Here is a 13,281-nt window from a genome sequence, read left to right on the forward strand (position 1 = left end):
GCTGAAATTGAAGAGTTGGGAATAAATGATATCCTACGCAGCTTCATAATTCCATACCACAAGGAAGGAGAAAACCCTCCATGAAAATTCAGGAAGAGCATATCCCCTGGGATTGACCACGGAGCCCACTTCTACAGTATGAAGTCCCTTCCAGTACTAGGCATTTTGGAAACTAAGTGAATAAAGTCACTGGGCTTTTAGAGACATGGAGAAGTTGGAGTAAGTTGTCACAGATTGGATGGGGTGGCAGGGGGCTGCCCCTTACTATGCTGCGTCCAAGCAACAAAAAACCCTTTCTGCAGTTTCTCTAAACAGTGGCTTCTGATCCTGGGGGCCTTGGAGAGTCATGGTCCTGCTGCTGAGTGGGCAGGGGAGCCGGGTGGCAGTGCCACTGGCCTTAAGGCAGGGATACTGAGTGGAGAGAGAGAAAGCACGGGGCCTCTAAGCCTCCAAGGGCTGCTGTGGTGGGAGGGCTGACTCTACCCATGGGAGGAAGAAACCACAGTTCTCCAGTCTTCCTGCCTTTGAAGCTGCGTGGAGAATGATAAATTAAGAGGCATATTAAACATGTGGGTAAAGCCAGCAGGGACACCCAGGACTTCCAGACAGGGAGGGAGGAAGCTAGGGCTTCTTTCTGAGATAACTGGAAGGAATCCACCCTCCCCAGGAGGGGGCCCCACTGAGGACCTGGCAGAACCACCAGCTGCTGCTTTTCTTTTCAAGGACCTTGAATACACTGTCCTCTCCTGGAAACGGCTGGTACCTTCATCTCCTTCAAAGATGGCCACGGCCACACACAAGTCCTCTGGGCTGTCAGCTCTGGGGAAGGGGGCTGCAGTCACTTTCTCCCTGATTTCTCTGATCTTGCCCACTATCCCTGGCCCAAGCCCGCCTTTGCCTCGAATGTCATCTTGGCCTCCTGAGTAGCTGGAGAAAAAAAGTTTGGCTTTTGGAGGGACCAGTAGGGCCTGGCTAGGGTCAGGAGATGCCTTGCTTTCATTGGCTTCCCGCTGCAGCCCTCTGACCTCTGGGAGGGGCCCTCTGACCTCTGGGATGGGGCTGGATGATGAGGTTTTCTTGGAGGTGGGCAGGGGGAGTAGTGGTCTCCAGGGTGGGACCACAGGTCTCTGCTGGGGAGCCTCTTAGAGAGGCAGGGGCATACTCTTAGGCACAGGATCTGCTGCCTTGGCTGGCTTCGGAGGGGCTCTGCAAGGCCATCTCCTTTGGGCGGAGCCCATCCTTTTTGCCCGTCCTGTCCTGGGTGAGGCCAGGCCCCTCCCTTGGGAGAAAGCTGCGGTTGAAGGCCACCTCTTGGCCCCCAGCAGCCTGGTGGCTGCTCTCTCCATCCAACAAGTGCTTCTTTTGGGACTTGGCAGGCCTGAGCTTGCTCCTGGGGTTGCAGATGTCCACTTGGTCTTCACCCCGAGGTGGTTCTGTCCTGCGTCAAGGAAAGGGTTTTGGCCTAACCTGAGGTTTGAACTTCAAAAAGGGATTCTGGGGGATGGATTCCGGCTTCTCCTCTGGTGGGTCGGCTTTGGATTTGGAGATGGGCTGGAGGTTGAGCCTCTTCACTTCCTTGGCCAATGCTTTGTGGCCACACTCCAGCCCCATCTCATTTTTCAGTTGGAACAACTTGCTTTTGTCAGGTTTGGGCTCTGGCCTCCTGCCATCCCAGGCTGGGGGGTTGTATTTAGCTGGAATCATTGGCAAAATCATGCCAGGAGACTTGGGCGAGCTGTTCTCTCACCTGCAGTTCCCCTTCAGACTTGAGGATGGATTCTTTCTGGGGAGGGAAGCCCGGCTTCTCCAGATCGGGGTGTGAGATCGCCTCGTAGCCCGCGCATAAAGACACATCTAAAGACTTCCTCAGGACCTCCTTACCGCCCTTCCAGTGTTTGGACCACGAGATCCTGGAGTCCACAGCACCAGCAGCACATCGGGCAGGGGCTGAGAGGGGCCAATGGCTTCACTGCTCGTGTTCTCCGTCATCACTGCATCCCCCTGCCGGAGCTGGGCCATCTCATTGGGCAAAGGAGCCAGAAAGTTGGGTCTTGAGGCATAGCTGGTCTTCTTATACTTGTCAATGAAGGTTGTTGGGGCCCATCCTTCCTTATCTTCAATCTGAATGTACCACCAGCCACTCAAGTTCTTCTCGATGACCTCGACCTTCAGGCCCATCTGGAAGCTGATGCCATCAGGGATGGTTGTGTGGAACTTGGCAATGGTATAATAGTCTTCCTCCACTTGGGGTGGGATGGGAGGCTTGGGCAGGTTGAGACCTCGAGGTATGGTCATATCCCAGTGAGGAGGGAGTGTCTGCCTCATCTTGGGTGATCTCTGCTTGATATCGCCGGCGGGTGGTGGGTGGCCCTAGGACCGGCTGTCCCTCTGGCTGCGGAGCGGCTCCTTCTCCCTGCCCACCGAGTTCTGCTGCCGGGAGACGCCATCCAGGTCGAGGACGCCCGCGTGAGCAGATGAGCTGGGGCCCAGCTTCAGCGGTAAGGGCTCCCTGCTGCTCCTCTTCAGGTACGAGGCTGGGGCCTAGCCCTCTTTGCCCTGGTACCTGATCTTCCACCAGCTTTCCAGGATTTTCTGGATGACCTCCACCATGGCCCCTCTCCCTAGGTTCATTTCATCCTGTTCACGAGCTGTGTAGTGGTAGATGACCGTGTACTTCTCCTCTTCCTCAGGCTGGAGGGAAAACTCTTCCTGCACACCATCCTACCCTTCCAGGCAGGCCGTGGAGACCCGGCTTTGCTCTTCAGCGCTGCTGACGAATCACCAGCCTGACTCGGTCTTCCCGATGATGTTCACCACCTGCCCCACGCGAAGGCTGATCTCTGAGCTCTCCTGCTTCTGGCAGCCTGCTGCCGCCACATACTGCTCCAGGACCACGGGGTCCACCGAGGTCAGGTCACTCCCAGATTTCCTTTTCCCAACATGCTCCTCTTTGGGGGGATTCAGGTCCTCAGGTTTTGTCTCACAGAACTGCAGCACCTCATCAAACTGAGAGATATATGGGGACACCTGGACCAGGGCCTTCCAGTATTCCTCAATCGGTATCAGGCGTTTGACAGCCATGTCCCAGATGTGGCTTCTTCGGAAGAGAAATTTGCCTGGCAGAAAGGGAACGATCCGCTGTTTGGGGTGTTTCTGACCTCCTTCCATGAGAAATTTGTCCAACATCTGCATCTCGAGGTCAAAGAATTTGCTGTAGCGCCGATAGATGGCTTCGGTGGAGCCACTGGACCATGTGACCTGGATGATGTAGACATAATGCTCATTGGGCACCCGTCACTTCTGCACATCCAACACCTTCACCTCCGCAAGGCTGTGCCGTGGCGGCATGGCCACTCCTCCGCGTGGCCGGGCGCCAGGGCGGGGTGCGAGATGTGTGGGAAGCTGGGGACCCGGCGCAATCCGAAGCCCGGGCCAAGCACTAGCCACAGCCACTGCTGCCGCCTTTCACTCCCGAAGTATTCTGTACTAATATTAGTGCTAGCATCCCATTGTGCCACAATATAGGACATCTTGTAAATCTTGCCAGGTAGTTCTCCATCCACTTCAGGTGACTGAGTCTAAGGTGCAGACCCTGAGCTGCTGCTTTAACCAGCTGCATGGATTAGGATGCCCGAATAAACTGTCCCGAGAGAACAAAGCCTGTTTTAGAAGCCTGGACCAGAATATGAAAAAGAAAGTAGAGTGTTTGATCTTTTCTTTAAAGACCAATATTGTCACTCTTAAACCTGGCTCACGGAGCGTGCTGGGCTGGGTTAATTGATTTGGCAAGTCCTTTGTCCCTGGAAAAGAAGTCAGAGTGAGATACGGGCCCTGCAGAGGGAGATAGGCCAGTGTCAAACCTAATCACAGAAAAAGTAGAAGTCATCTTACATTTTAGATCCACTTGATTGTTGTAGCTTTTGGTTACTTTGGAGATAATGTAGGAAATGAAAATCACACATATAAGGCTTCAAATCCTACCTCTTCCACTTACTAGAATCCATTTTTTAAAGAATTGCATAATATCAGTTAATCCCACTTTCCATCCACAACTTGATTGCATTATTAGTTATATTTCAGGAATTTGATAAGAATCAAGTAAGATACATGGATTTCAATAAGTGGTCCATAAATTATTTACCTGCTTGACCAATAAAAGGGTTTCAGAGTCAAATATGTTTAAGACAAAGTATCTTCACTTCAGTATTTATCAGATGCTTTAATATGCATTGTAAATCTCCAGAGGAGGATGTGGCAGGATTTTTTCCTCAAAGTATTTATCTGTAGGACTTTTCTAAAAAAAGCATCTCAAGGAATTAATAATTTACTGAGAAACCTTTGGGAAATATTGGGCTAGGCATAATAAGTAAAGTGACTTAGAAAGTACTTAATGTAATAAACATGTTGTACTTTGTGATTTGTGAAGATGTATATTTGGTGTTCACCATACTTTCATATTATGTTATGTGGTTGAAATGGTAACACTTGTGTGAGATATATAAATTATGTGAATTTGATATTTCAGAGAAACGTGGTGGACACCAGAGTTCCACCAGAAAAGAGCAGTGGGGATAAGACAAAGGGTTAAAAATTCTGTTAATCTGTTCTCTTAATCTGAGTCTGATAAAACTTGCAGGGGGGAAAATAGGGGGCATGGCTCTTCATCAATCAAGAACTTAGAAATAGAGTTTTAAGAAAGAGCTGGATATTAAAATTAGGCTAAAATAAATACAAAGGAAGGAAGGGAGGAAAAGAGCGAGGGAGAATGGGAGGGAGGTAGGGAGGGAGGGAGAGTCAGCCCTGGGATATAGGCAGAGAGATATTAGATTAAGAATTATGTGTGCAACTGAGGAAAATCGACAAAATATTTCAGAGCCAAAAAATATGTTCACAAAGTCTCAGTAAATTTTTTTCTTTTGAGTTGAGACTCTTGTTCTATTGATCCATACCATTTATTACTGGAAAATTCTCATACATACAGCAAAATAAAAGCTATGTCTATAGCAGCGGTTCTCAACCTGTGGGTCGCGACCCCTTTGGGGGTCGAATGACCCTTTCACAGGGGTTGCCTAAGACCATCAGTAAACAAAAAAGATATTTATATTACGATTCATAACAGTAGCAAAATTACAATTATAGAGTAGCAACGAAAATAATTTTATGGTTGGGGGTCACCACAACATGAGGAACTGTATTAAGGGGTCGCGGCATTAGGAAGGTTGAGAACCGCTGGTCTAGAGAGACTAGAATACTGTGACTATAAGGTCCAAGGCTATAGAGAAAACCTTCCAGGTTCTCAAGCAGTAGCAATTGTAGATACAATTAAAAAAAGAAAATAATAATAGTAATAATAACAACAACAACAATAATAATGCAGAGAGACCCCTTCATCAAATGCCCAAGATGTTTCTTTCTGGTGACATATTCCACCTTCACTGGGGCACATTTAACATTTTGTTTTCCTTCTTATAATATCCCATAAACTAGTTATCAAAAGGCAGTATAAATTATTTGAAGTTACTAATCCCTTAGTGTTTCTATTCTTTCACCTTTATACTAGAGTAATATTTAATCACAAAAAATTCTAGAATATTAGAGATAAAAAAAATCATATGAATGTAAACTTGTATTGTAACCAAAATCTAGGTTAAAGGAAAATAGATCATTGAGATCTGGCTTTAAAAACTGCTTCCCATTGTTATATGGCCCCATCTGCACCCTTTTCTGCTATGTGCTGCTGAGTGATTTCACAATCCATTTCCCACTCCACTCTGTGTAACCTCAATGAGCATAATTTTAGTTCTGTTATAACTAGAGTGTTTTGATGAATAAAAAAGATATTCTAAAAAGGAAAAAAAGAAAACCTATGATCCACTTCAAGGAAGGTCTGCCAGATACTATTTAAAATGCTAGCATTTCTCATCCAGAAACCAATGTAAACTAAAATATAGATGACTTTATTTGATAAAGTTTCTTAATTCCACAAGGCAAGAAATCCTGGATTGACGTTTAGTTCTGCAGTTACAGAAAGTATGGTATTGTGCAGGGGCAAGTGAAATACTGTCGCAGTACACAATTTTATATCGTTCCTCCAAAAGCCTATGAGATAAATGTCACTGCTAATTGTGCAGTTAGTCCTCAGGGGTCAGGCACTGGAGGTTTCTGATGTGACAAACTATGCACATATCAGGATTAACTGTAGAAAATGCTAAATATATTTTATTCTCCTGTGGAGGAAGTAATAAAATCCATTGCTTGTAGATTAATGGAATTTTAAAATATTCTGTAAAAATTCAATTATGTGAATACTTTGTGTTAGCTTAATATAATCAATATCTTTATACCAGGATGGTTGTCAGAGGATAGAGAAATTGATATTGTTTATATGATTTTCCAGTGCAATAATGTGGACACAGGAATCGGAATTTCCAACAGTGGATATTGGGGTATATTCCTACGGTCTCTTTAGCTCAAAATGCTGCAGTTTCAATGACTGTTTGATAAGCCAAGTGAAGCTGTGCAAAAGGGGTCTTTCCAAGGGTGCTCTATAGCTGGACTTAGTCCCATGAGACTGCCCCATTTTTGTCTCTTCAATATCATTTCAGTTTGCTTGCTTATTTGAGAATGATCCCCCACTAATGACACTCCTCTTTAGCAGCAGTAAATTGAAAGCAGTCCCTTTAGTCCTGTTAGGCAGGAACACATGGCCATGTCCTGACTCAGAATTAAAGCATGAGAGAAATAGGAGAGAAATCTTTGCTGGGCATTACTAACTCTGATAGATTCTACTTCTGAAATACAATTAGTTCTTCCGGTTTAATATAGCCTTGGCTTTTTGTATCTGCCTGCAGCAATATTTTCAAATACAGATTTACTTGTAATGAGGCTCATTGGTGATGCTGTTTGATATTTTTCCCAGAGGCAGCTCTACCATATATCATATGGGCATGAGGACAGAGCTAGAAAGCACACAGTTGCTTACCCAATTCCACTGAGGCCCTTTATTAACTTTGTTTCTGAAGTTGTAGGTCTTGTTACATGGAGTAGTTCCATAAGTCATCACACACAATGCTTGTGATAATTTTTCATTTATTGCATCTAAGCTCCAAATCCATTTATCATTGCAAAGATGGATTTAAGCTTTTTAAGTTATTTTCCTGTCAGCTGGCATGGTGTCTTTGTCAGTAGATAGTGACGGATATAAATACAGAAGGAAGGGCACTTCGTTCCTTAGGGATATTGATATTTTCTTTCCAGGCTCCTGTAGCGCATTGGGCTTTGTCAGGGTCCACTCCTACGGTGTGGATAGTTTGCTAGTACCTAGCTCTGTAACACCAAGCAGCTTTGCTAGCCCCTGGCTTCTGCCTGAGTGAGCAGTGCATCCGGCTCCTGTAGTACAGGCAGCTTCTTCATTATCCAGCTCCTATAGTACAAGACAGTCATTTGCACCCAGAGACCAGTAGCTTCCCCTGGATCCCCACCCCAGCAGATTCCTAGTGGATGCCATTGATGTAAAATGAATTTCCGTGGCAACCTAGAGAACAAATTTCAAGCAAGTTTCACTGTTGCAGCAACACCACTGCTCTTCTGCTATCCAGGGAGGAATGGCCATTCATTCGCCAACAAGGTCTAGATCTCACCCCATGGGTCTCTTCTTTAGGTGCTCTATCTTAGCTTAAGGGGTGCTGCTAGTCTTTATGTCTGCTATGCTTGTATTCTTTAGAGTTCTCCTTATTTCGTCTAGTTATGATGATTGATTTTGTGCATTGACTTGGTTATTCTGTTGATCAGTTGTTTGGTCAAACGCTGCTCTAGGTGTAGCTGTAAAAATATTTTAAAATCTAATTAACATTTACAATTAATTGAGTTTAAGTAAAGCAGATTGTTTTCCATAATGTGGGCGGGCCTCATCCAATCAGTTGAAGGCGTTAAGACAAGAAGACTGAGTTTCCCTGAAGAGGAAGGAACTCTGCCTGAGTTTTCAGTCTTCAGATTCAAAACTTCAACATCAGCTATTACCAGAATCTCCAGCCTGTGGGTTAGCCCGACAGATTTTGTATTTGGTACTCCCCACATCTGTTGAGCCAATGCTTTAAAATAAATCCAGTGTCTTCCTCTCTTCTATTTATTCTGTTTCTCTGGAAAACAGACTGATACACACTAATCAACCCTTCATTAATCGGATTCCTTGTTAGAGTTAATCATTTCTCTTAAACTTTCTCTATGCATATTACTGTGTGGTTTCTATCTCCTGATTGAACCCAACTAAAGTTCCTTGTGATGTTCCTGCCAATATACTAACAGCCTAGACATCAATGAGAGACGTTTCTGGTGGTAGGGTTGGGGTCCTGAAAGACATCTTTGAGTCTCAGGAGGTGTTTCACATGTTTCCTGTGTGTCCATCCCTGTGTACATTTTTCTAGGTTTCTGGTCATTTTGGTTTGAGGTGAGGTGGGTGGGAATGGGCAACACAAAACCAAAATCATTACCTGAAAAATCAGGGTTACACAGAGCTTTAACAAGATAATTGGAGTTATATAGCTATTGTTTCTGGCATATTAATATGCCTGATTTTTATTGTGAATACTTTTGGAGCAAAAAAAAGATAAAGAATAGCAATCATTCTCTAACTAGAGAGGAAATCATATTCTAATCATGTAGATAAATAGAAATCAGCAAAAGTGGTAAAGTAATAGAAGAACAGCTCATAATTAGAAATAAACATAGAAGAACTCACAATTGGAAACAAACATGGGGAATGAAAATTTATGTTTCTCAATTTTCGAAGAGGTAATTCTGTAGGAAAAGCATCTTAAGAGTTGCCTCATTCTTTTCACCCATATAAATATGCCTCTTAGCTGGGAATATTTTTTTTTAAATAACCTCTTTTAATTCACTATATACAATAATTCACCAAACTTGGCACCTGTTAGCACAAAAATATGTTTTGAGTCAATTCACTTCTTTCCAATTGTACATACATTACACTAATCCTTCAATTTTTAGCCTTAGCTTAATTCTCTGTCATTTCTCCCCTGGATTACTGCATTGGTTTCTTAATATCCTCCCAGATTTCATTATTGCTTCCACCAGTCCAATTTTTATAATCAGCCCAAGATATTTGAAAATGTCAACAGCATCACAACTTTCCACCTTTAAGCTCATTGGTAACTACCATGCTTTTGGAAAGAAATCTAAATTATTTAATTGAACTAAAACAAAAACAGCAAAAACTAACATTTATTGTTCTTTTATCTTAAGTCAGGAACTTTTCTAAGTACTCTAAGTATATTAAACATTTTTTCATAACAACTTCATGCTTAATATTATGTAGTTATTATTATTACTTCATAAATGACCAAAGTAGGTACAAGAAGATTAAACAATTTACCCATACAACCAATGATGGTTACCGTCAGAATTCAAGCACAGTCTTCTTCAGAGTTAACCATGTGAATCTGCAGGCTTTACCCAGATTGTTGCTCAGCATAATACTTCATAGGCATCTAATTGGGCTCTCCCACTTAGTCAATATGTTCTAACCACACTGGTATTTTAATATTTCTACAATGTATCAAACTCCTTGCCTTTTCAAGTTTTTCCACATGCTGTTTCATCTTCCTGGTATGCTTTTCCTCCCACTGTCCACATGATTATTTTTACTCCCTCTTCAGGACTAAATTTAAAAGTCACTCTTCTAGAAAATGACAGGATCACTGCCCAATCTAAAATGGTCCTCTATGTTACTCTCCCATAGGACATGTATTTTTTTATGTATTGCAGGTGTGATTAAAATGTATATTTTTCTCCATTTGATTAATTTCTATTTTCTCAAGCAAAGTATATAAGGACAAGGATTGAGCCTGTTTTGTTCACCAAAGGGCTTCCAATGCTAAGCAATAAATAGTTTTTGGATGACTGAACATGTGAGGAGTGGAGGCAGATCTCTTGATAGAAACTGAAGGGGTTCCCATCTGGCAGCTTCCGTTATTTCTAAATACAGGATCTCTCTCTCAGTGAGGAATGGAGAAGAGTCAGATGTGTGAGAAACACAAGAAGGCTTAATACTCTGTTGCATGAGGTAAAGAATGAATATGTGATGTTAGCAATCTGTCCTAGGGTATAATTGATTTTTTTTTTCTTTTAAGTATCACTAGTTTTTGGTGGTATGAGAAAGAAAAACAAGATGGCAAGTATTTGAGTTCAGCCATCTTGTGTTTAACATGGTTAAATTGAAAAGACAGAGGTCAAGGAGTGACCTTAAACTGAGGATCATTAGAACTGACACTGTATGTTAGGGGTGGAATGCGGAATTTAAGACAAGGTGAGCTAATGTTTCGTTTCTGTTATGAAACAGTTGCAATTGGAGTAGCTGGCCGAACAAGTGAGAAAGAGGAATGTTGTGGTAAGTGTGGGATATTTGAACTCATGGAATTGGGGTGCGGGGAATTTTACTGAAAGCAGGTGGCTGAAGTACAATGGAGGTGGTCCTTGGAGATGAGAAGGTTGAAGAACTGAGGGACCAGTGTGTGTGGATGAGTGGTCTATGTTGAGGCTGAAACCTCCCAAGATGAAAAAAGAAGTTGAGGTGGTGATAGAAACTGTGAGGTGAAATAATTTTTTCCAATAACTTGATGGAGCAGTGATCTGAAAGTAGCATCAGAGCAATTAAGCCATCAGTCTCAGCTCTGAATCATGAGGATAAAAAAATAAACTGTCTTGATTTTCATAAAGCTGTATCACAATGGTCTTTGAGGTACATATTTTATTTATGACAAAGAAAAGGAAGAGCTCTCTGAGAGATGTCAAGAATATAAGTGGTGTGGTTAATTCAAGGATAAGAGCTGTGGAGAGCTGAGTGATGGATTTGGGGAGAGAAGGGAGAAAATGGGAGTTAGGTCAGTATCATGAAAGATAGAAAACTATGATGATAATACAGGAGAAAATGCTTAACCATTCATCGGAAAGGCATAGAACCTTACACTTTATTAATTTCTCTAAGAAAACAGAGTTAGAAAGGATAAGTTGCACCTTGATATTCTCTTGTACAATTATGAACAACTGAGTTTAACATAATTTAGATGTGGTACAGAATGTAAACAAATTCTTGTAGTTGTGACGTATGCTTTTTTCATAAACACAAATATTGGCACTGCCATGTTTATGTGTGGGTCTGCACTTAGGGAGGGAAGCAGAAAGACAAATGGTTGTAAATGTATCAGATTGGCATGAAATGTAATTTGGTTGCACTTTTACCCTTCCTGGAATAGTGGGACCCTCCCCCTGACTTTTCTCCTTATCTTCCCAGCTTAAAGTCTGTTGGTGCTCTAAAATATTCAAGGTTTTTGAAAACTTGTAAATTTTTTTTTTAATATCCCATATCAAAAGTCATATTACTTTTCTGGTATGATATATCACGAATGTTCCTGTTTATTCTGTGTCAACTATAAATTTCAGCTCTCAAACAGCACAATAAGTCTATGCCTACAAAGGTATGGTCATTTTCTTACTCTCATGTTCATTATTTCTCTGTAGCTAATCTTTGGCCCATCTACCACATTACACCTTATATTGACTCTACCTTTACTATCTCTTAAACCTCAATCCAAGTTCTTAAGATCCTTTTCTGGCATCCCAAAGAAGGAAAATTCAACCAAATATACCATGATGTGATTGGTTTAGGACAATTGCAGCTATGGCTAGGTTTTTACTTCTTTTTGTTTGTTTTGTAGTTTGCATAGAGCATTATCTTTTATCTTCTGTCCAAATATTAAATGAATTGTTTAATAATCAATCCAATTAAAAAGTTATATAACTACATCAAGACTATATGATGAGTGTACACTATTATTTGAAGGAAATAGCACTGGACAAGAATTTTTTGTGTGTCTTCTTGTAAGGACTTTCAAGAATTCCAATATTACCAACAACACAAATTATAATGTGGTAGTGTTAGATATGTTTTATATTATTAGTAAATATTTTGAACTCTCAGAGGTAGAAATTTCAAAACGTAAACCAATTATTTATATATTATTAACTATTTAATGTTATGTATGTATCTCTATATCTATCTATCTACCTATATAAAGAGTAAAAAATAAACATGTTGATAATGAATATTTACATAGGAAAGAAGTTTCAGTATAAGCCATTTATGGTAAAACTAATTTTTAAGGGAATTTTGAAACACCAAATAAAATAATGTGTCAGCATATTTTCAGAAATCTATACAACATAGATGAAGAAAATAGAGCTTATTATTTGTTTCCAAAAACAATAAATACCTGTAGACAGAATGAATGCTAATAACTAACATATATTTTTTTGGAATTTAGAGCTATGAGTATAAATAAGACCACTTATTTTTCTGGACATAGGGAAGTGATCAGTAGTGAACATTGAAAGATACACTATATTCATTTAAATGCTGGGAAATTAATGCTTAAATTATACATAATGAATTTAAATTACCTAGCTCCTGTCTCTAAAGACTAATGTTGGAAGTTCCCCAAAATAATATGAAAAAATGTCTTCAATTTTCTATTGTCCTTCTAACTTCTAGTTAGTTTCATACCCAGGTTCAATCTGTGACACAGTGATTCTAAGTACCAGAGCCATAGGAAATGAGGGCATTACATGATCTTTCAACTTATTACATTAGAGAATTTAGTCTCTATTTTACCATTTGAATACTGCATTCTTAATATCATATGATTTTACTTCTTTAAAAATTCACAGCAACTTATAATCATATTTCGTATTAGCAATTAACTTTTGATCTTACCCACATGAATAATGGAGTGAGAACATTTGGTTAATAGCTTGGTTTTTAATATGATACGATCTTTTGCAGGTTTATATACAGTGTTCCCCTTATCCATGGTTTCTGTGGTTTCAGTTGCTCATAGTCAACTGTGGTCCAAATATATCAAATGGAAAATTCAAAAATAAACAATTCATAAATTTTAAATTACACACCATTCTAGCCAGTGTGATGAAATCTCACACTATCCTAATCCATCCTGCCAGGGATGTGAATGAATCATTCATTTGTCCAGTGTATCCACACTGAGTATGTTACACACCCATTAGTTACTTAGTATCTGTCTTATTTTTCAGATCCTCTGTCACAGAATCACAGTTCAGTGAACGTGTGAAAGTAACCATCAGCATTCATCCAAGATAGGATGAATGATTGAGTATACAGTGCGGCATACAGAATTTTGGAGTTGATGGAACTATTGCATATCTTTATTATGGTATTAACCACAAATATTA

General features: G+C 41.0%; 1 pseudogene; it reads right to left on the reverse strand.

The window, feature by feature from the left end:
• Positions 1-621: 621 nt before the first annotated feature.
• LOC109373980 (SH3 and PX domain-containing protein 2B-like) lies at positions 622-3,348 on the reverse strand (annotated as a pseudogene).
• Positions 3,349-13,281: the final 9,933 nt, after the last annotated feature.

The sequence above is a fragment of the Hipposideros armiger genome, unplaced genomic scaffold (assembly GCF_001890085.2).
Source record: "Hipposideros armiger isolate ML-2016 unplaced genomic scaffold, ASM189008v1 scaffold_766, whole genome shotgun sequence".
NCBI classification, from domain to species: domain Eukaryota; kingdom Metazoa; phylum Chordata; class Mammalia; order Chiroptera; family Hipposideridae; genus Hipposideros; species Hipposideros armiger.